Raw genomic sequence first — 22,719 nt, forward strand, 5'->3', positions numbered from 1 at the left:
TTTCCTGTGGGATGTTATTCCATCTGTTTCGTAAGTAAGATGTCTTAGATGACTTTCCACACCATTTTACGCTGCAATATCCCAGGATTTCCCAATGAATTCAATAGTTTACGATTTATTTTCTTGGACTCGTGCACACTGCTAACAGGTCGTAACCTTGGGCGCAACTGATCGGAGCGGCGCGCGAACAATCTTATATTTGACCTATACACCATACGGGCGGTGACTGCGAGTCGTCCTATAAGCTCGGTCTATAGGGGTTGGTCTGTGAAGCCAATATTTCCGTTACTTTCACATGTCAGGTTAATTTAAATGACAAATTATAATTCACGACTTAAACTATCTAAACTAAAAACAAAAACCTAATTTTTTTAGAAACAATGTAGAGAAAACACGGTTTGAAACGTTTTTCGGCCATACTGAAAAATTTAATTTTTTGAGTTTAACCCTTTTACACTGGAGGCACAGATATTAAAATAAATTCAAAACGCCTTACGCTATATGCCAAAAAACAAACATGTACTAAAAATGCCTTATCATTTGGGAAAAGAGCTGATACTCTTCAAACTCGGATCTGTTTCTAGCAAACATGTATTTGTTTAAGGGGTAAACTCCCCTCCCCCTCCACCCTCCTCCGCCCCTACTTACTTGCTGAATATACCGCAGTACTCGGTGGTGTTGCAGCGTTCTAACTCCGCCTTCCTGACAAGGAAACACATTTATTCATTACATTTTATTTATACCAAGCAATTCAATTCGTTTATTGCAAAATACTAAACATATGCCACCGATAGTTCATTCTTTCCTAAATTTTTAAATAAAGATGATTGGCTTCTTCAGTCAGCGACAAAATCCTCTATTTCGTTTTTTTTAATGGTAATCGAAGGGCTGATATAGACGGCGCGCGAACTCGCATGTGATTTTAGTTACATTGCGGACTGTTGGTTACGTCCAATTGAACCGACCGATCAAAACCCGCAATAGTATGAAACTCGCATGCGAGTTCTCGCATCGTCTAAAACAGCCCATGTCAATGTCAATTTCAATTGAGTATCGAGAAACAAACTACATATTCTGGTTTAACGATGCTTTTGGATCAAAATATTATAAATAAATAAATAACTATTAGGGGACATCTTACACAGATCAACCTAGCCCCAAACTAAGCAAAGCTTGTACTATGGCTGTTAGGCGACGATATACATACTTATATAGATAACCCAGGACCATCGGCTTCGCAGGCTGGGTCACTACCCACTAGGCCAGACCGGTCGTCAATTATGTAATTGTGATTTATCTCTAATAAATGAATTCAGAAAATACATAAATATAACATGAGATAGATGTAGACCCAGTGCCGGCCCTACATGTATTAGACCCAGAGCCGGTCCTACTTAGACCCAGTGCTTATATATTTTTATTATTAATAGTAAATCATGATTAAGAAAAAGCGCTGGTGGCCTAGCGGTAAGAGCGTGCGACTTGCAATCCGGAGGTCGCAGGTTCAAACCCCGGCTCGTACCAATGAGTTTTTCGGAACTTATGTACGAAATATCATTTTGGTATTTACCAGTCGCTTTTCGGTGAAGGAAAACATCGTGAGGAAACCGGACTAATCCCAATAAGGCCTAGTTTCCCCTCTGGGTTGGAAGGTCATATGGCAGTCGCTTTCGTAAAAACTAGTGCCTACGTCAATTCTTGGGATTAGTTATCAAGCGAACCCCAGGCTCCCAAGAGCCGTGGAAAAATGCCGGGATAACGCGAGGAAGAAGAGTAAATCTTGATTAAAATTATATTAACAACAAGGATAATAACATTTTATTTATAGATAACAGTAATTTACGGGTTAAAGATATTTTCTAACAAAACTCAGATTACCTGCCGACCAGTGCGGGTACTAGCTGTAGACTGTAGACCTAGTGCCGGTTCTACCACCTGTAGACGCACTCGCCGCCTGCCCTGGATGGTATGGGTGTTCTAGACTCGCGACCGCAGCGACTCCCGCTGTCCAGCCACACCGTCGCGTCGGGCGGTACCACTGTAGATGTAGACCCAGTGCCAGCCCTACCTGTAGACCCAGTGCCGGTCCTACTTAGACCCAGTGCCGAGCTTACCTGTACACCCAATCTCCCCCTGGCCAATATTGTTCGAAACCAATATTGGCATGTATATTTGCCCCTTTCGGCCGCAATAGTTCGCCGCTGTCCCCTTGCTCGCTGGACGCCGCTTTGTTGCGAGTTGCATTCTTATTGTCGTTATTTTTGGCATCTCGTCGAACCCTGTAAGAGTGTATGGCAGTATAAGATATAGTTTTTTAGGGCTAGCCAGGATGACAATCGTTTGTCGAGAAACGCTAATTAAAAGTAAAAAGTAGGTATATATTCGCTTCTTGGGAAACATGTCACACCATACAAAATATATATTCTCTCCTTGGGAAACATAGTGACACTATACAAAATGTATATTCTCTCCTTGGGAAACATAGTGACACTATACAAAATGTATATTCTCTCCTTGGGAAACATTGTTATATATTGAAATAAGAGCCTAAATTAATTAATTAGCTTTTATTTAATACACATAGTTTTACAGGTTAGGTTACAAAGACATGACAGCCGGCGTAGTCTCTGGTATCATAGAGCGGGAGAACGTTCCGTTCCTCACACTCTCCTTCACTTATTTTAGAGTTTGACTTAAAAATATTTCCTTAATTAATGAAGCTTAAAACTAACATAACTCTTCTAGTTCATCGGCACAACTTAACATCTGATTGATGTGGCGCTTCCACTTAAACCCCTCTACATCTATCACGTAGGTAATTCCTGGTATTGACTCTTCTATAACTAATCCTTGAACCCATGGCCTGCTGTCCTTTCTGTAGTCTCTTACCATTACTTTCTGACCTATTTCAAAACTGACATCCCTTTTTCCTTGGTCCCTTTTTTCCACTCTCTCCTGCACCACTTCTGACAGGGGAGGAGGGCGCAATAAACTAAACCTATTTCTTAATTCTCGGCTTAACATAAGGCGAGCAGGTGAGACTCCTGTAGTGCGCTGTGGCGTACTTCTATAGTCGAACATGAACAAATTCACGGAAGATCTTAAATTAAGTCCACTCTCTTTAATTTTAGTTATAGCAGATTTGAAAGTTTCCACGAACCTTTCGGCCGCACCATTGGTTGCAGGATGATACGGCGGTGAAAATGTATGCTTAATGTGTTTAGTAATGCAAAAGTCTTTAAATTCTAGACTGGTAAATGTAGGACCATTGTCTGTTACCAAATGCACTGGATATCCAAACCGAGTAAATACACTTTCTAAAACTTCTATAGTGCGAGAACTAGTAATATTAGCCATCTCATATATTTCTGGCCATTTCGAATAACTGTCTACTATGACCAGAAACATTTTATTATAAAATGGTCCCAGAAAATCAGCATGAATTCTGTACCACACTGAAGGAGCGACAGGCCACGGTTTCTGTGTTTTTGATGGCGTTTTACTGTTTTGCAAACAAATTATACATTTTTTTGTAATATTTTCTATTTCGGAGTCAAGATTAGGCCACCAAAAATATGAACGCGCTATTTCTTTCATTCTAATGATTCCAAAATGACTTTTATGCAATTCAAGTAAAATCGATTCACGAATAGTGTAGGGTATTAATATTCGATATCCCCAAAATAAGCAACCCCTGTCCATCGTTAACTCATTTCTTCTGCTATAAAATGGTAAAACTTCTTTATCTAACTCCTTCTTTTCTGGCCAACCATCTGTTAAATACCTTATTAATTTGGACAAAACTGCGTCCTTTTTTGATTCTGTTTGAATTGTTTTCCAATCTAAAGTTTTCATTTTGGAGTCATTAGTATAGCTCAGTACACTGCAACTGGCGTTTACAAATACAGGATGAATATTTATATCATTATTCTTATTGTTGAGATCAGTAACTGACCTTGAGAGAAAATCAGCAGGATTAATACTGGTTTTAATATGCCTTATTTTGTAATTAAACGCTGATAAAAATATTGCATAATGTTGCAATCGTTTGGCAGCCATTTTTGGAATACTTTTTGTTGGGCCAAAAATTCGCGTCAGCGCTGCATTATCTGTTTCTAACTCGAAGAAACGGCCGTAGACATAATTGTAAAATTTAGTAATTCCAAAAATCACTGCCATCGCTTCCTTATCAATGGTACAATACTTTCTTTCAATATCATTTGTGACGTTCCACGGGAAAAGGTACCTTATGAGGGTTTCTAGTTTCGGAGATATTAAATGTTTTGTAAAGAGGTGAAAAAATGCTCAATTTTTTTTTATTGTGTGATCTGAAACCTTAATGCGTAACGTTTGTTTACCTGTTTTTATTTTTGTTATAAGTTAGTTATAAGCCTAGTAATGTCGTCTCAGAGTTTAGTAGAAAAGGTACCTTATGGAAAAAAGATTGAAAATTCCCAAAAAAACTAGTCAATACGGGAAAAGAAGTTTGGTAGAGAACTGTATTAGCATTCTGCAAAACTAATTTGATAATTTCAGTTCTGGTTGGGGCGCCTCGCAAATATTATAACCGTACATAGACCGACATCACAAATCCAAGTAGACTGCTATTATACCAAAGTTACTCTCGTCAAGTCTTTCTTAACTAGAATAATCTTCATTTGGTTTGGTCGCATGCAGTAAATCAGCCATTGGTTTGCTGAAAAATGCCAATACCCGACGCATTACCTTATGGAATATCTGAGGTCATTGAACCTCAATGCCGCTTATCTTCAATAGCAACCGAAATATATTATTGATAAGAAATAGACGATTTATACCATCTTAACCCCAAAATATTATTAGTTTATCCTAACTGTTCCATCATCATCATGCCTCATCATGTAACTTGACCACAAGGTACCTTTTCATTACATACAAATTATTGGTCTTTTTTAAGATTATTATGACGAAGAACTAATTAAATTGGGGGCAGTTTAATGTAAATTAATATTTTCTATTCATAAAAGATAAACTATAATATGATTGATATTTTGTAGTGATGTATTATTAGATTTATTTCCATAAGGTACCTTTTCGTAAATGTATGGAGCAAATACTGTTATTGTTATGTAAGTTTAAAGTGGCATAAGGGGTTAAATACAGTATTTAGTTGGGGTTTTAGGATTTATTTCATTTGAATGACAGAATTTCTTTCATATGTGCTCAGAAAAATTGATTGTGTGTCACATTAAAAGTAAAAATATTCAATTTTGTGATTTTATATGAAAAAGTCAGAAAATACATTTTCACCTCTAAATCGGTATTGTTTTTTGCTTAAACTGTCTGTCAGTATCGTTTTCTAATAGATAAAATTTAAATCTTGAGAGCTCATTGCAATCAATCGTGAAAATGAAATAAAACTTTATTTTCAAGAGATTGGTTAGTATACACATAAATCAGTCGATATCAAAAGTTTCTATTTGCATTACAGAACAAGTCGCAATATTTTTTTAATCTCAGATATATAAGGCATTATTATTTGTAGTCAACTATGTAACTTACTTCAGGAACATAGTTTTTGAGGCGGCTAAACTTAAAACTTCTTTATCGTAAAGTTGCTCATTTCACAACATTATTTTCAAAAAATCATATCTCTGTAACTACGCAACCTAGAAGGTTGATCTTTTGTGTTATCGATAGCTTATTTATTGTAGATTACTGGGGTATGCATAACTCCATACCCGCCATAAGGTACCTTTGACCGTGGGACGTCACATTTAATTTTTTATTGGCAAATGCGATAGGTTTTACAACACCCTGTGCATCTCTATTTGACAGTACTACTGCAAGGCCGGTATCTGAAGCATCACAAGTCAAGATCAGTGGCAGTTTAGGATCATAATGTCTAAGGTTATTAGCCGAAGCTAATTTACTTTTAATTTTATTAAAAGCTTCATCACACTCTGATGTCCAGATAAATTTGTTTTTTTTTAGTACAGTCATACAAAGGTGCTAGTGTTGTGGCCATGTGTTGTAAAAATCGAGAGTAATAATTTATTTTACCCAAGAATGATTTCAGCATGGTCAGATTAGTCGGTGCTTTTGCATTTAATAATGGTTCAATATTAGACTGAATCACGCTGATACCATTTTTGTTTACACGGTACCCAAACACCTCTAGGCTAGTAGTGAAGAATTTGCATTTTTGTGGTTTTAATTTGAATTCACATTCCTGCAACTTCTTTAACACTTGACACAATGTTTCAAACATGTGTTGTAATGAATCTCCCTTGATGTAAATATTGTCAATAAACACTATGGTATTAGGAACATCGGCTAATTTCTTAGTCATTAAACGTTGGAAAGCCCCAGGGCCTGAACTTACCCCATAAGGTAAGTAATTATATTTGTATGTCCCTGACTCGGTAACAATGGTTGTACAATCTTTACTATCCTCACTGAGTGGGGCCTGCAAATATGCCTCTTTTAAATCCAGCTCACAGTAATATTCGCCATTTTTTAGAGAGTTTAGAATGTCATCGATATGAGGTAATGGGAAGTGATCAATTTCCATACTAGGATTTACGGTTAGCTTGTAATCGCCACATAGCCTGACCGAGCCGTCCGGTTTTATTATAGGCACTACTGGAGTACCCCATTCACTGTGCTCTACTGCAGTAATCCTACCATTTTTTAATAATCTAGTGATTTCGTTATTTACCTTTTCACGAAGTGCATAGGGTACTCGCCTGACTGGCAGACACCTGGGTTGAGCATTAGGCTTCAATTTTAAATTGATCACTTCACCTTTGAAATTCCCCCATCCTGGCTTGAATATTTCTGCAAACTGGTCTCTGATTAATTGTTCTGCATCTGAAACATTTTGAAGCATGTAAGTTTTCTTATCAACATTGTCAAACCACTTTGGAGGCCACAATTTAAATGCATGAAGCCAGTCCCTACCAATAACTCTAGGATAGTCATCTTTCACAATAAATACACTTAATTTATTAGTGATATTATTACATGTAACTGTTACATTTGTCACAATTCCTATTGGTTTAGATATAGATTGGTCAAAATTTTTGAACAAAGTTTTACATTCTTGTAGCTCAAAACTACTCAGATATTTATTTTTATCAGTTATTGACATCACTGTCACCTCTGAGCCTGTGTCAATTTGAAATGGCAAATTATGATCATTTACACTAATAGTTAAGTATTCGGGTGGTATCCTACTCACACTATTAACGGTATATGTAGTATATCCTTCAAACAAGTCTTGCACTGAATTTTCTACATCTTCACAGTCCTCGTTTCCTGCTGATGTGTTTGTTTCTAACACATTAACTTGTCTTGTTTTTTTAGGGCACATCTTGTATACATGTCCTTGAACTCCACATTCTGAACAAAATTTCTTTTTTAGAGTACATTCCGCTTTAATGTGATTATTCTTTCCACAACAGTAACATTGTGCTCCCGATTTGTTGTTGTTATCCGTTCTTTTGGTTTTGTAAGTTGGCTTTGATTTCCCTCGGTTATAAAACACTTCGGTAACTTCTCCGGAGTTCTTCGTGTGAAGTAAAGCTGCCTCCACTATTCTTGCTATTTCAATGCATTTGTCCAAAGTTATTTCAGAGGGACTCTTCATCAATTCGAACTTAATCAATTTGGATGACACTCCTTCCATGAATTTTTCTTTAATTTGGTCATCAATGTCTTTAAAGTTACATTTTCCTGCGAGTTTTCTCAATTCTAGGGCATAGTCTTGGATTTTCTCATTTGGTAGCTGGTTTCTTTTCCTAAATTCCGCTCTTTCCAATGTTGTTGATAGCGTTTTTACATATTTATCTTGTAGTTTTGTTATTAATTCTTGATATGTAAAAGTCTTTGGTTGTTTAGGTGAGCATAAGTAAGTCAGTGTTTCGAAAACTTTGGCCGTTAATTTGGTGATTAATAAAGGCACTTTTTTTTCTTCAGTTATATCATTAACTAAGATAAAACATTCAAACTGTTGTTCAAACACTTCCCACTTTTCTCCATCAAATGGTTTCAACTCGCCTAGCGCGGTCATTGTTGAGGTACGCACTTTTTGTTGTCGTTGTCCTTTATTCTTGAAGTGATCACTCAATTGTTTTCGTAACTGATCCACGGTATGAGGTTCATTTGATTCTAACCTCTCTTCTTGTAAAATTCGGATGAGTTCTGGTTTTTTGCATTTATAGATGGAGCTTATTTTTCCGCTTTTCACTTCTTGTATAATATTCCACCTTTCCTCGGAATTTTCCTCTTCCATCAAATTTGCATCTTGATATTCTGAGTCCGACATTAATTTATTGTAGTGAAATAACCTTTACGCGTGGCAGCCATTACCATATAGCCTCACCGAAATATACAACTTAAAGTTGAAACCACTTGTAAATTTTAGTTTTATCACACTAATCGTGCACACGGGTACTTGTATCTCGTCGCCAATTATTATATATTGAAATAAGAGCCTAAATTAATTAATTAGCTTTTATTTAATACACATAGTTTTACAGGTTAGGTTACAAAGACATGACAGCCGGCGTAGTCTCTGGTATCATAGAGCGGGAGAACGTTCCGTTCCTCACAGTGACACTATACAAAATGTATATTCTCTCCTTGGGAAACATAGTGACACTATACAAAATGTATATTCTCTCCTTGGGAAACCCAGTGACACTATACAAAATGTATATTCGCTCCTTGGGAAACATAGTGACACTATACAAAATGTATATTCTCTCCTTGGGAAACATAGTGACACTATACAAAATGTATATTCTCTCCTTGGGAAACATAGTGACACTATACAAAATATATATTCTCTCCTTGGGAAACATAGTGACACCATACAAAATGTATATTCTACTGTGTTGACTATAATTTTGTTAGTTATTTTACTATATGTTGATTTATGGTTAGATTATAAATTATAATATGTACCTATTTTGAATATGTTGTTTTATTTTAGGGTAAAACCTTCACCCCTAGATACATTATTATATTATATTTACTATACAGTAATATAAATTTATTTCATTACCTTATAAACTAATATTAATTAGAAACTAGAAACAACAACTAGAAATTAGAAACATTGTAGTAGGTAGTAATACAAGGCGAATCCCGTGATTCCCGCGGCCTATCCGTATTAGCATAATGATTGAGGTCATTAACCCCGTGCGGCACCAAGCCTGCCGAACACTGATTGTCATGTCTTCGCCTCAAGATTTATATTTTTTTTACGAAGGTAGTTGCCCTGCAACGTTCGGACGTATTCGCACCTAGTTCATCGGTATCGTAGAAAGAGAAAAAAGATACCGCTCTTCTTCTACGATGCCGGTCGTGGTCAACCTCATTCTTGTCCGTGCGCGCGCGGCGAACGCACCTGGTTAGGCCCAAGCGTGAATAATATTAATTTCGTTTGGTGTCTTGTGAAATTATCTATATTGTGAAACTTAGTCAAGCGTCATGCCTAAAAGAAAATCAGGATCAGAAGAGGAGCGCTGGAGGAAGAAAATTAAGAAATATGAAGCAAAATTAAGAAGAAATTCTTCACGAATAATTTATTCGAGTGATGAGGAGTTTTTACAAGGTGAGTACCTACCTACTTAGTGCATTTTTGCTGTGACTATAGAAAAGTGATTTGAAACTTACACATGTATATACCTATTCCCCGATCTAACACGAGATGTTAGGCAGTGGAAAATATAGCTCCGAGTTATTACGAGATAATAACCAGTAGCAATTTTATAGCGTTAACACGAGATGTTAACCGTCATTATATATAAAACAACGCGGGTTTAAACCTGTTTTATTGTCTTTGTTCAAGATGAACCGCCGCCGCCTCCGCAAACCGTGGGGCTAGATGAACAATTGGGTGTATCAGCCGAGGCCCCGGAGGACCTTCCCGGATCACGGGATCCGGAGCCGGTACCTGGACTCTCGTCAGCGTCGCTTCCAGTGGAACCAGCGCCAGGACCCTCGTCAGCACCGGAGCCTGCGGAACCTGTCGTGCAAGTCGAGGCTACCCCTGCACCAGAACAGCTCGAACCCGAGCAGATCGATCCGGAGTTACTTCAGGCTTAAGGTGATTTTGTTCCTGAGGCGACGGAATGGGGCGAAGAAATGAACGAGAATTTGTCAAAAATATTGACGCCCATTTTAAGAGATGGACTAAAAAAAGATGTTAGGGAAGAAATTTCTAAAAAACATTTACTGCCAGTAAATTGCCCATTTACTAAGTCGCCCATTCTTAACGCCGAAATAGCTGCAGTTTTACTGGAAAATGCCAGAAACAGGGATTCCCGGATATCAAAAAAACAAAACCAGTTAGGCTGTGTTTTATCGATACACGGTAAAATAATTACGGGTATGCTAAAGAAATCTCTGAGTACACAGGACGCGCTTAAGTTACTTAGTGACGCGTCTAAGTTAGTGGCAGATTCTCACTTTACCGAGACTGAGACCAGGCGTTCTTTAGTAACGCCAATGTTGGAAAAAAGTTTTATCGATTCTTTTAAGGACCGTAAACGAGATTCGCATCTTTTTGGAGATAAACTCGGAGAATTTATCAAAAACTCGACGGGAATAAAAAAATCTGGACAATTAATTCAGGCCCCTTCGAGTTCGACTTCTAATTTAAACTGGAGGGGCCCACCGCCCCGTTATTTTCAGCGCAACACAAGAACGCCGCTGAACCACAGCGGTGGGCCGCGAGCCCCCCCGCCCCCGCAGACATCGGTGCGCCGTCGACCGCCGGCCCCGGCGCCCCGCCGGTCATCGACGCTGCCGACGACGACGGCGCGCACGGCGCCCGCGCCGTCCTCGCGCACAGCGCGCCATCCCCATTACACGGCGCCCGCGTCGCACCGACGATAGACATCGAGGTACGCGCTGGACGATTATCAGATTTTATTGATAATTGGCGGGAAATTACAAATGATAAAGTCGTCTTAGATGCAATTTCGGGTTATAAAATTCCCTTTATCAATGAGCCTTTTCAAGCCGTGGGCACTTTGCCGAGACTATCGCTATCGAAGGGCGATCAAGTTCTAGTTGAAAATGAAATTTCCCGCTTATGTAAAATAAAGGCTATAAGACGATGCGAACCCGTACATAATCAATTTGTATCCAGCATCTTTCTTGTTCCTAAAAGTAACGGTGATAAGCGTCTCGTTTTAAATTTAAGGAATTTAAATCAATTTGTTAGATCAAATCATTTTAAAATGGAAGATATAAGGACTGCTATAAAATTATTAACACCTGATTGTTACATGGTAAATCTGGATCTCAAAGAAGCTTATTTTGCTGTACGAATTCATGAGGGACACAGAAAATACCTAAGGTTTTATTTTAACGATATTTTATATGAATTTATAGCTTTGCCGTTTGGGTTGAGCTCAGCGCCGTTTATTTTTACTAAAATAATGAAACCAGTGTCAACGTTGTTGAGGTCACGTGGTTTTGACTCTGTACAATATTTAGACGATAGTTTAATTATCGCTAAGACGTTTGATGACTGCTTGAACAATCTTAATGAGACGATTACTATGTTAACGCATCTAGGATTTATAATTAATTATTCAAAAAGTTCATTAGTCCCCAAAAATTTTTGTCAATTTTTAGGATTTATTTTAAATTCACAGCATATGACTTTAGAGCTACCCCCAAAAAAGAAACATGACATATTATCCCGCACTAATGTTTTACTAGCCACCAAAACAATGTCAATACGTTGTTTTGCGAAATATTTGGGTACCCTTACAGCCGCGTGTCCTGCTGTCACTTATGGATGGTTACATACTAAAACATTAGAAAGAGCGAGATATTTGGCCTTATTAAATAACAACGACGATTATGACAAAATGATGAATATTTCAGGTAATTTACATGATGATTTGTTATGGTGGAAAAATAATATTTCAACGACATTCAAATCATTAGAAGTCAACGATTATCAACTTGAGATTTTCACGGATGCCTCCATGAGCGGCTGGGGAGCTTCTTGCAATGGTGAAAGCATAGGTGGTTCATGGAATCATGACGAGTCAAATAACCATATAAATTACCTGGAACTATTAGCAGTTTTATTTGGTCTCAAATCATTTGCCAAAGATTTGTGTAATTGTAACATATTATTACGCGTCGATAACACCACCGCAATAATATATATTAATAAAATGGGCGGAGTACAGTACGTTCATTTAAACAGCATTGCAAATAAAATTTGGACTTGGTGTGAGACTCGAAATATACATATATTTGCGTCTTATATTAGATCCTGTGAAAATACTGATGCGGATAGGGAATCTAGGAACATCGATATTGAATGGGAATTAAGTAAAAAGGCTTTCAATCAAATAGTTAATAAGTTCGGCAAGCCCGAAATTGATTTATTTGCATCCAGAATAAATGCAAAATGTACGAAGTACATTTCCTGGAAAAGAGATCCTTTCGCATTCAATATCGATGCATTTACGCTGAAATGGAATACATTCTTCTTTTATGCATTCCCGCCATTTTCATTAACACTTAAAATATTGAGGAAAATTGCTCGTGAACAAGCCACTGGAATCGTTGTGGTGCCACTATGGCCGTCACAGCCATGGTTCCCCTTATACAAATCTTTAATAATAGGTGAAAGTATAATTTTCACACCGAGTAAAAATTTATTATTTTCTAATTTCAGAGAGACTCATCCAATGCATCAACGCCTTTCCCTGGCTGCGAGTATATTATCCGGCAAGCGTACGTAAGGCGGCAGGTACCGGAATCAGCAATAAAGGTTATGCTTTCATCCTTATCTCAGAATACTAAATCGCAATATTCTTCGAGTCTAAAACTTTGGTGGCATTACTGTATCAGAAAAGGCATTGACGCACTGGATATACAAATTTACAATGTTTTAGATTTTTTAACAGAATGCTTGGGGAAAGGGGCTTCGTATGGTACTCTTAATACCCATCGTTCGGCTTTGTCTCTTATTTCTGAAAATAATTTGACTCAAGACGATCGGTTGAAAAGGTTTTTTAAGGGAGTTTTTAAGTTAAAGCCAACTTTCCCCAAGTATTCCTATACATGGGATCCTACTATAGTATTAAATCACCTCAGTAACTATTACCCTAATGAGATTTTGAGTCTAGATATTATTAATAAGAAATTAGTAGTTTTATTGGCTCTTGCCACTGGCCAGAGATGCCAAACGCTTTCGCTGATTAGAGTACCTAATATAATCATGTCAAATGAACGGATTGTAATACACATTAAAGATTTAGTTAAGACCTCTGGTGTAGGTAGGAAACAGCCTGTCTTAGAATTACCTTTTTTCAATCAGCGACCGAGTATATGTCCAGCCAAAATAATAATAGATTACTTAAAGGTCACATCTTCAATTAGGCCAATAAATGAGGATAAACTGATTTTAACATCAAAAGGGCCTTATCATGGAGTTACCTCTCAAACTATAGCACGTTGGATTAAGCAAACGCTGTCGGCTAGTGGTATCGACACCAACATATTTAGTGCACATAGCACGAGACACGCATCTACTTCAGCTGCCGAGAGAGCTGGTGTTAATGTCGATACCATTAGAAAGACAGCAGGATGGTCAGGCCAATCTTTGGTCTTTGCAAATTTTTATAAACTGCCTCTTGCAAACTCTACTTCTAGTTTTGCTAGTGCTTTATTTGACTGATTAATCTAATTAGATTATAATTATGTTGATATGTTCCTAATACATATAAGTAATGTGATATTACTGTATTTAAAGTATATTTTTTTTCTCAAATATACAATTGTTGATTTCATTACTGATTTTTATTTATATTTCAACATTGCCTAGCTCTAAACATCTACCTTCGTAAAAAAAATATAAATCTTGAGGCGAAGACATGACAATTAGATGATCAAACGAACTTACCTGAAGTGAAGTTCGATCTTAATTGTCATGTCTTCGCTGAAAGATTTAAGTTCCCTCCCACCCTATTCGGGCCCTGTCACAATGTTGAAATATGTAGGCTCTGAAAAGAATGAGGTTGACCACGACCGGCATCGTAGAAGAAGAGCGGTATCTTTTTTCTCTTTCTACGATACCGATGAACTAGGTGCGAATACGTCCGAACGTTGCAGGGCAACTACCTTCGTAAAAAAAATATAAATCTTTCAGCGAAGACATGACAATTAAGATCGAACTTCACTTCAGGTAAGTTCGTTTGATCATCTAATTATAATAGAAGCAGACTGATATTGGTTATAATAGACTGGTTTTATTTTTCATAGATAGATAGATAGATAGATAATATTTATTTCTGATTGAAAATTTACATGTTATTCTTCCTTAAAAATAGCAGAAATTCACAAAAAGATCGTCAAGTGTATAGAAACAAAATTAAAAGAATAATAAAAAATAGTAAATTGTGAATCAATAATGTCAAAAATAAAATAGAATAGAAATCAAATTAAAATGTCATAAAACTTAACTAAAACCTAAAACTATTTTGCATATAATACTAGGGCTTTCCTAGGTCATATAATGTCATATTTCATAAATAAAATAAAATGTCAACAATCAATACAAAAAACAATATAAAATAAAAACAATAATTTCAATTTAATGCCAAGTAAAATTATTAATATTTGTATCGTTCACTGTACTCTTTAACAGAGTACAGCGATGTCGTTAGGAACAGTTCTTTTAGTCGGCGATCAAATATGTCGTCAGAGGTTTCATTTCTGATATTGGCGGGTAGACGTTCATACAGTGACGGACCTATTACTCGCGGGTTTTTGTCGAGCAGCGCTAGCCGCCGCGGCACGGGCAGTAATCGCCCCGTTTGGCGGGTTATTCCGCCAAGCATATTCGACCGTTTGAATTGGTTAATATTTTTGCGCGTAAACATTATAATTTCATACACGTAAAGCGAGTAATAGGTCAATATATTGAATTTTTTAAAGAGTTCTCTACACGAGTGCCTCGGACTCACACCTGCCAATATTCGTATAGCCCGTTTTTGTAATATAAATACTCGGTCTGAATCGGTTGAGTTGCCGTATAAGATTATACCGTAGTGCATCAGTGAAAAGAAATATGCATAGTATATTTGAATTAGGGCATCATTTGAGACAATTGGTTTCAGTTTGCGCAGCGCAAACACAGCGCTGCCCAACCTTTCACACAAGTTGTCTATGTGTTCTTTCCACTTCAGCTTGGCGTCGATGGTGAATCCGAGGAACCTGCATGAGTCACAGCGTGGTATCGGACTCTGTACTAGTGGAATGTGTGTAGTATTTCCAGCTGAGAATAACATTACGTTCGATTTCGAAGTGTTAAGGACGATGCCGTTTGCCGAAAACCATTTGTGAAGTTGGCGGTAAGCGTTTGCTATATTTTGCTCGAGTTGCAAGTGCGTGTGAGCGGTTACTATCACGGTTGTGTCATCGGCAAACAACACCGTCATACCTTCGGTAACAGAGGCAGGGAGATCATTTATAAACATTAAAAACAGGGTGTTTCCGAGCGCCGATCCTTGTGGTATTCCTAGTTTTAACACACCTGCTTCGGATCTCGTGTTTTCAATGGAGCCCGATGTCTCCATTTTGACCTCGACCGTCTGCTTTCTATCATTTAGGAACGATGCAAATAAGTCATGAACTTCATTTCTGATTCCATAGTGCTCTATCTTTTCCAATATCAGTTCATGACTTATAACATCGAACGCTTTCGATAAATCGCAGAATACCCCTGCTACCTTCTCCTTTGTATCTAAAGCGGTTGAAACGCAATCATATATTTGATAAGCCGCTGTTGTCGTTGATCTATTTTTTCTGTATGCAAATTGTCTGTCCGTTAGTAGGTCATTTGTCTCGAGATGATTCATTAAGGTGTTTGATAAAATAGATTCAATCATTTTGGAAACATTAGGTACAATGGTGATGGGTCTATAATTATCCACAGAAGATTTTTCCCCTTTACCTTTATATACTGGACACACTCGTGTGCATTTCAGTACGTTAGGGTACACTCCGGAAGCAAACATGGAGTTTATAAGTTCCACTAGTAACCCTGCAACGACTGGCCAAACGCACTCGAGTATGTTCAGTGATATACTGATATATCATAAATATCTAAGGTCGTGTTTTTTTTCTTCAGGGACCGCAACGTACGGTTTAGATCTGTTAGTGTAACTGTGGGTAAAACAAGTTCAGGGGTGTTTGTGTTTTGTAAGTGTTGTTCTAAGTACTGTACAGAGTCCGATTTATTTATATTTAATTTAAACTTCGAAGCTACTGTGAGAAAGTGTCGGTTTAGGTATTCTGGCACATCTCGAGGTGGTATGCTGTTTCCGTTTTCATCCTTTAGGGAGATGGTATGTTGCGGTTGTTTTGTGGACGTTTCGTTGTTGACTACGCGCCACATTTCTTTTGACGGGTTTTTGTTGTTGACGATGCGATTAGCAAAGTATTCACGTCGTGCTGTCAAAGACTCCGATTTTATGCGATCAGCTTGATAGCTGATGCGTTCCGCTAAAGTTTCCAGTTCCGGGTACTGACGTTTCATTTCAGTTAGATCATTATAATCTAAAATTAGTTCCGAGAGGGTTTCAGTGAGCCATGGGACCGATTTACTTTTCTTGATTAAAATATTTTTGGTCGGGAAATGAATATCAATATAATACCTTAAAACATTAAATAATTTATCAAATTTATGGTCAATAGAAAGCATGTCATCAAATATAAAATTCCAATTGTAATTTTCAATGTCAATAAAAAATGCTAATAAGGATTGGTCAGTATATAGTCGCTTTTGGATATAGGTGTTTGGCTTGATTTTTTGTCTCAACTCGTCAGTGGGCAAGGTAAACACCTGGGCGCTGTGGTCGCTGATGGGGGTGTCAAGCGGAGCAGCCGCGACGCCCCGCCACCCGCGCGCCACCAGCCCGCAGTCGATGCTACTTGCACTGTGTGCGGTCACACGGGTCGGAAACTCAACACAGAATCATAAAATCGATTTCGACTGGCAAATCATATTACTTTTTGGCAACCGGGTGTTTTAACCTAATTAGACCCCGCTGAATCCGAATTTGCCGGTTGCTTGATCGAAATCTTGACCGGAAGTGAGATATTTGACATTAAAGGTCCCTTTTTTTAGGTTTTCGTAAATAACTCTTAAGCGGTGGCGCATAGCAAAAAATGTTCTATTACATAAGTAATCTGCATAAAATTGCCTACAAGAAAAATTCAGCACAATTTTTCGCTAGGATCAATATTCAAAGAGATATTAACGCGGGAAATTTAATTATAATCACTTCTAAGGTCCCTTTTTTTAGTTTTTCGTAAATAACTCATAAACGGTGGCCAATATCAAAAATGTTGTTAAACGATAATAATCTACACAAAATTTTGAACAAAACGGATTCAGTACACTTTTCGCAGGGATAAATATTTAAAATGATAATAAAGAGGAAAAGTTCTAGTATAATAAATTCTAAGTTTCCTTGTTTTTATTTATTCGTTAATAATTTGAAAAGTATGACTCATAGAAAAAAAAATCTTATACATAAATAATAAACATAAAATTTCCTATAAGAAACATGTAGAACACTTTTCGCTAGGATCAATATTTAAAAAGACAAAGCAGCGGGTAAGTTATAAATAATCAATTTTAAAGTCCCTGTTTAGTTTTTTGTAAATAACTCGTAAACGGTGTCCCATAGCAAAATAGGTTTTTAAGAATAAATTATCTACATAAGATTTCCTCCAAAAAATATTTAGAACACTTTTCTCTAGGATCAATATTTAAAGCGATATTAAAGGAAGAAAGTTAATTTCAATCAGTACACAGGTCACTTTTTTTTTTAGTTTTTCGTAAATAACTCGTAAACGGTGGCCTGTTGCAAATGTTAATGTTAATGTTTATGTATAATATCATAAACATTAAACATAAAATTGTCCACAAAAAAGGTTCTGTACACTTTTTCGCTACGATCAATATTTAAAGAGGTATTAAAGGGGGTAAGTTAATTGTAATCAATTTCCAGGTCCCTATTTTTAGGTTTTGTAAATGACTCGTAAAATAAACATACAAAATAGTTCTTTACCTATAGATGACAGGAAAACCTATTAGAAATATGCAGTCAAGCGTGAGTCGGACAATTACTTAGTTTTTGAACCGACAGGATTTTTAAAGGCAATTCACTCGCGTTTCACATATAAAAAATACATTGTCAAAGATTGGGTAATGTACGGAACCCTTGCAACGCGAGTCCGACTCGCGCTTGGCCGGTTTTTTCCTTTTGAGGTACGGAACCCTAAAAACTAAAAAGAAGAGACATGTGAATTGATTGCAATGAACTTTCTTTCTTTAATATCGTTTCAAATATTGATCCCAGAGAAAAGTGTTCAATATGTTTTTCGTAGAAAATTTTATGCCGATTATTTATTTACAAGAACATTAAGAACTTATTTTGCTATGAGCCTTATTTTACGAGTCATCTACGAAAACCTAAAAATAGGGACCTGAAAATTGATTACAATTAACTTACCCCCTTTAATACCTCTTTAAATATTGATCGTAGCGAAAAAGTGTACGGAATCTTTTTTGTGGACAATTTTATGTTTAATGTTTATGTATAATATTGTTTTGCAACGGGCCACCGTTTACGAGTTATTTACGAAAAACTAAAAAAAAGTGACCTGTGAACTGATTGAAATTAACTTTCTTCCTTTAATATCGCTTTAAATATTGATCCTAGAGAAAAGTATTCTGAATATTTTTTGGAGGAAATCTTATGTAGATAATTTATTCTAAAAAAACCTATTTTGCTATGGGACACCGTTTACGAGTTATTTACAAAAAACTAAACAGGGACTTTAAAATTGATTATTTATAACTTACCCGCTGCTTTGTCTTTTTAAATTTTGATCCTAGCGAAAAGTGTTCCACATGTTTCTTGTAGGAAATTTTATGTTTATTATTTACGTATAAAATTTTTTTTGCTATGAGTCATACTTTTCAAATTATAAACGAATAAATAAAAACAAGGAAACTTAGAATTTATTATACTAGAACTTTCCCTCTTTATTATCTTTTTAAATATTGATCCCTACGAAAAGTGTACTGAATTTTTATTGTTCAAAATTTTGTGTAGATTATTATTGTTTAACAACATTTTTTGATATTGGCCACCGTTTATGAACTATTTACGAAAAAATAAAAAAAGGGACTTTAGAAGTGTTTATAATTAAATTTCCCGCGTTAATATCTCTTTGAATATTGATCCTAGCGAAAAATTACCTTTAATGTCAAATATCTCACTTCCAGTCAAGATTTCGATCGAGTAACCGGCAAATTCGGATTCAGCGATGTCTAATTAGGTTAAAAAACCCGGTTGCCTAAAAGTAATATGATTTGCCAGTCGAATCAAGAAGGAGAGCGATTTTGAATTTTTATGTCTAGTCTATAATGTTGACCGTTTGTGAATTATTTGCTGAACATGATTTGTAGCTCGATTTTTATTTATTGCCAACAAAATATTTGTATGCTGTCTATTTGTATTTAATTGCTTTTTTTTAGCAAGTCAATTTTAAAAACGTCAGATCATTTAATTACTTCCCTTAATAAACTAGCCTACCTACCTACCTAACCAATAAAAATCACATTTATAGTAGTAGTGCAGCCTGTTTTTTACGTGCACCGAGCCAACCGACCGTCATAATTAAACAAAAATGATCATCCCTTGAAATTTGTTCTAAGAAAGTAATTTATTGTAATCTGAACCGATTTACCGATGATATGAAATCTCATAAGTGTATTTGATTTTTCTTTAATAGTTTTTACACAATTTCACGACACAGTTAGGCATTTTTACAAGCTTTTATTTCGTTTCACCTGACCGTTGTCGACAGACGATTCAGTGGATCAAATTTAACTTGCAAGATTTGATTACAGACCGACATACATGTCAATCATAACAAACATATAAATCGGATGACAATGCAATATTAATAATATTATGGTACCATCGAGCTGATCTGATGATGGAGACAGGAGGTGGCCATAGGAACTATGTGATGAAACAACGCAACCTAATTGTGTTAAGGGTTTTTAGAATTGTCTCGATGAGTATTAGTTGTCTGTCTTAAGAAAAGTACAATCAGCGATAAAAGCTTGTACCAAAAATGAAATTACAAAAGCAAAAGCCAAAAACTTATTTAAATTTGGGAATGGCATTACGTGACGCCTTTCCACCGTGCAAGTCACTACACAACTGAGCGCAGGGGTGTGACTAACTGCGATTTTGACACCCATGTATCGGCCCCATTCGTAGTGCTCGTAAGGCCCGTATTTACGAAGTCATTTATAGGTCTATGGAAAAAACAGAATCCTTACTTATAGAATCACTCGACTCTGGCCGTAGGTATGTCTGCCACAGCCAATTTGCTCTACAACTCGAATTGGTGGTTGTTATCCTCGCTTACCGCTCCGCTGCTTCACTGCGATCCACTGGTAAACCCTAGATTTGGATGTTGTTGATGCTAAAATGTTGGCTTAAGCCCCCTGATGTCTACTAGGTAGTCTAGGGCTCGCGGTCGCGTCCAGGTTTCGTGTACCCGTCGCAGGGGGTTCTCGTGTTACAGGAAACCGGATTTGTGGCCCGTTCGGAACGGGTAATTAGGGTTCGTGTAATTAAATTTGGGAATGGCATTACGTGACGCCTTTCCACCGTGCAAGTCACCACACAACTGAGCGCAGGGGTGTGACTAACTGCGATTTACCGGATCCACGGATCACGGGTCCGGCGACGTATAGTGACGATCGGACGCGTTCTTTATAAGAGCGAAGAATAAAACATTATAACGAACAATAAGACAATAACTATAGTTAGTTAATATAGTTAGTTAGTTAGTATAGTTGGTTAGTTGGTATAGTTAGTTAACTATAATGTGTTACTGTTTGTTATACAAGCAAAACGAAAAAAAAAAAAACAGAACAACAACAACCAAAGACTCGGAGCCGAACGCAAATCCGGAGCCGAACGCACTACACGGGCACGGACTTTGACTGGTTCATGTAGTTCGGACGCTAGCACCGCCAGGGCTAAGAACACGGACACGCGGGTTGGCGCGTAGCACGTATATCGGGAGCCCTGCTATAGGTACTAATCTCTTAAATATAATTATATTGTTATAACTGAATTACCCAAATACATAATCCGCGAAGGCAACTATCTCCGGCGACGGGGTCACGCGTCCAAAAATGGGATAAAAGAGAGCATATTCTTCAGTTGTCAATTGAGGGCCTGGCCCTCGTTGCGGCGACAGGGTGGGTGGCCGGCTTTTCCTTCGAGTCGGCGATGCGCCGACGTTGCTCAAAGTATCTGCAATACGATTTTACCTTATATTTAGAGGATTTTAACTTGAGAGAGAGAAGAACATTGCAGTAATATCGCCTATTGGATCGAGACAGTATCTTTTGCGTAAAGTTGACTTACTATTATATTATGCAAACTACGCCACCATATGTCACTATAAAATTGATACAATTTAAGGGCAAGAATACAACATTAAGAAGGTTGCATATAACTCGTATGTCACCCATCGTGTCGCCGGAACGAGGGCCAGGCCCTCAATTGACAACAACTGAAGAATATCCTCGCTTTTATCCCATCTTTGGACGCGTCACCCCTTCGCCGGAGATTGTAGCATTTGCGGATTATGTATTCGGGTAATTCAGTTATAACAATATACCTATTCATTATAACCATGCAATGCAACTATTGACATTTAAGAGATTAGTACCTATAGCAGGGCTCCCGATATCCGTGCTACGCGCCAACCCGTGTGTCCGTGTTCTTAGCCCTGGCGGTGCTAGCGTCCGAACTACACGAACCCGTCAAAGTCCGTGCCCGTGTAGTGCGTTCGGCTCCGGATTTGCGTTCGGCTCTGAGTCTTTAGTTGTTGTTGTTCTGTTTTTCTTTTTTCGTTTTGCTTGTATAACGAACAATAACACATTTAATGTGTTATTGTTCATTATACAAGCAATAGTTGCATAACATGGTTATAATGAATAGGTATATTGTTATAACTGAATTACCCGAATACATAATCCGCAAAGGCAACAATCTCCGGCGAAGGGGTGACGCGTCCAAAGATGGGATAAAAGCGAGGATATTCTTCAGTTGTTGTCAATTGAGGGCCTGGCCCTCGTTCCGGCGACACGATGGGTGGCCGGCTTTTCCTTCGGGTCGGCGATGCGCCGACGATGCTCACAGTATCTGCAATACGATTTTACCTTATATTTAGAGGATTTTAACTTTTATGCCGTCGTTGACCACGCTAGCCGTTTTGACACTTTCAACCAGGGGGCGGGACACTTAAAAATGTCGTTAACATTAGTAAAGATGCAGGCGATTTCTATTTCTATTTTCAGAACATTGCAGTAATATCCCCTATTGGATCGAGACATTATCTTTTGCGTAAAGTTGACTTACTACTATATTATTCAAACTACGTCACCATATGTCACTATAAAATTGATACAATTTAAGGGCATGAATACAACATTAAGAAGGTTGCATATAACTCGTATGTTAAGATCTTTCCTTATTCATTATGTTGTTACGTTGTTGTAATCTAGCAACTGTTATTTACTGTCAGAAAAAAATATTATCGTGATTTATATATTATTTCTATATTAATTTTAAAGTGCATAGC

The 22,719-nt window shown here is 37.2% G+C and overlaps 1 protein-coding gene and 1 long non-coding RNA gene across 2 annotated transcripts in view; both read right to left on the reverse strand.

Annotated features, from left to right (window-relative positions):
- Positions 1-22,719, reverse strand: part of LOC134801497 (uncharacterized) — a 318,534-nt gene that overhangs the window by 74,920 nt on the left and 220,895 nt on the right. The window lies entirely within an intron of this gene.
- LOC134801539 (uncharacterized) lies at positions 645-21,364 on the reverse strand. Its single transcript, XR_010145684.1, has 3 exons — positions 21,206-21,364; positions 2,115-2,279; positions 645-702 (listed from the first exon to the last, which is right to left on the reverse strand). It is a non-coding gene; the product is annotated as an uncharacterized LOC134801539 (long non-coding RNA).

The sequence above is a fragment of the Cydia splendana genome, chromosome 22 (genome assembly GCF_910591565.1).
Source record: "Cydia splendana chromosome 22, ilCydSple1.2, whole genome shotgun sequence".
Classification (NCBI taxonomy): domain Eukaryota; kingdom Metazoa; phylum Arthropoda; class Insecta; order Lepidoptera; family Tortricidae; genus Cydia; species Cydia splendana.